The sequence below is a fragment of the Leptonychotes weddellii genome, chromosome 6 (assembly GCF_054177405.1).
Source record: "Leptonychotes weddellii isolate Sample4059 chromosome 6, ASM5417740v2, whole genome shotgun sequence".
In the NCBI taxonomy this organism is placed as follows: domain Eukaryota; kingdom Metazoa; phylum Chordata; class Mammalia; order Carnivora; family Phocidae; genus Leptonychotes; species Leptonychotes weddellii.
In genome coordinates, this window is record NC_138374.1 from 21,045,322 (window position 1) to 21,047,751 (window position 2,430).

The 2,430-nt window shown below is 41.0% G+C and overlaps 1 non-coding gene across 1 annotated transcript; it reads left to right on the forward strand.

Moving 5' to 3' along the window:
* Positions 1 to 242: 242 nt before the first annotated feature.
* LOC115939828 (U6 spliceosomal RNA) lies at positions 243 to 349 on the forward strand. Its single transcript, XR_004074606.1, has one exon. It is a non-coding gene; the product is annotated as a U6 spliceosomal RNA (small nuclear RNA).
* Positions 350 to 2,430: the final 2,081 nt, after the last annotated feature.

Here is a 2,430-nt window from a genome sequence, read left to right on the forward strand (position 1 = left end):
TGTACATTTGGAGAAAGTGCAAGAAGTGCGTCACTTATGCTGTGACCCTAACTCAGCACTTCCAGGATTAGGTGATTTTACTAGTTGATAGCGGTTTACTCCAACAGGGTAGAATATTTCTTGTTTAGCAGCATATTCAGCGCATTAGTTTTTATTTCAGATTAACTCTAATCCCTGCTGTCTTCAATACACAGAGATCAACAAGTATATACATACATGGAGATGTTAAGAGAAATTTCGCTGTGCTCCCTCGGGCAGCATGTGTACTAAAATTGGAATGATACAGAGAAGATTAGCATGGCCCCTGCACAAGGATGACATGTCAATTCATGAAGCCATCAGGCATAAGCCCTGAAACTATGCAACTCTCAGAAAACATAGGCGGTAAACTCCTTGACATTGACCTTAGTGACGATTTTTTTTGGATTTCTCACCACAAGCAAAACCAACAAAAGCGAGATGAAATATGTGGGACCAAGTCAAACTGAAAAGCTTCTGCATAGCAAAGGAAACCAAGACAATGAAAAGACAACCTAGCAAATGGTTGTATCTGATAAGGGGCTAGTATTCAAGACTTATCAAGAATTCATGCAGGGGCACCTGGGTGGCTCAGTTGGTTAGGCGACTGCCTTCGGCTCAGTTCATGATCCTGGAGTCCCAGGATAGAGTCCTGCATCAGGCTCCCTGCTCAGCAGGGAGTCTGCTTCTCCCTTTGAGCCTCCCCCCTCTCATGCTCTCTCTCTCTCTCTCTCTCAAATAAATAAATAAAATCTTTAAAAAAAAAAGAAAAGAACTCACGCAGCTCAATAGTCATAAAAACAGGCTGGTTACAAAATGGGCAGATGATCTGAATAGACATTTCTCTAAAGACGACATACAGACAACAGACACATGCAAAGGTGTTAGAAGTCACTAATTATCAATGAAATGCAAATCAAAACCACTAGATACCACCTCACATTTGTTAGAGAGGCTGTCAACAAGGAGACAAGAACTAAGTGTTGGTGAGGATGTGGAGAAAAGAGAAATTTAGCAGATTGTTATGGAAATGTACACTGGTGCAGCCAGTATGGAAAACACTGGAGGTTCCTCAAAAAACTAGAACTAAAACTATCCTATGATCTAGCAATTCCACTTTCTGGATATTTATCTAAAAAAAAACACTAATTGAAAAAGATATGTACACCCATGTTCACTGCAGCATTATTACAATAGCCAAGTTATGGAAACAACCTCAGTGTCCACTGATGGATAAAGAATGTTTACATACATGCACACACATATATGATGGAATATTATTCTGCCACAAAAAAGAAGGAAATTGTGCATTATAGGAGAATTGTGCTGTGTTCTGTGTTTGCAGTGGAGAAAGTGTGCGGAGCGAGGATAAGTAAGTATCCTTTACTCTTGTTTAGGAAGTTAAATTCCAAAGAAACTTTCCCTGAAATATGTTAGCATACAATAGGTAAATTTTTGAGTATCTTATAATTATGCTAGTGTTCTCCCTACTTTTTTTTTTTTTTTTAAGATTTAAAGATTTATTTGAGAGAGAGAGAATACAAGCCAAGTCGGGTGGAGCAGAGGGAGAAACAGGCTCCCCGCTGATCAGGGAGCCTGACTCAGAGCTCCATCGCAGGACCCTGACCTCATAACCTGAGCCGAAATCAAAAGCCAGACGCTTAACCAACTAAGGCACCCAGGTGCCCCAAGATATGTATTTTTGAGGTGCACCTTACACATAGTAGCACTTGATAAATCCTTGTTTTGAATCATCCTTGATAAGAGGAACACTAAAAAGCAAAATCTATGGGATATAATGAAAGGAAGAAAATAATAGTGCAGATGGTCAAATCTAAAAGGATAGGGTAACTCAGTGATGCTCTGTCCCTCCTTTGCCAGCCCCAAGTTTTACCAATTCACATTTTGAATCCTCTGAATTTCTTCAGTTCCTTGCGCCACATGGGAGAACATGCTGTATTTCCAAATGCACCCAACCAGCTATCCAAGCACCTTCAAAGTTGAGAGCCCTTGCTTTGAAATGAGCTCACCAACTCCTGCAACTCCTGAGACTGAGGTTAGTGAGTGCTGCATGGTGTTATATATAGTAACTCCACGGCTTACAGCCAAATGCCATTGGTTCAATTACCCAGTACAGTGGTTCCCAAACTGTAGCAAGTATCAGAATCACCTGAAGGGCTTGTAAAAACAAGGTGCTAGATTCCACCCCCAGAGTTTCTGATTAAAGAGGTCTAGACTGGGACCCAAGAATTTCATTTCTAACAAATTCCCAGGTGCTATTGAGGTTGCTAGTGTAGGGTATGGGGACAACATTTTTGAGGACCTCTGGTCTAGGGGGCCCAATTGCTTTTCAGATGAATAGGAGCTTTTCTAGAAACATCTGTCAGCAAAAGTCCTTGGCACTTCTGGCCT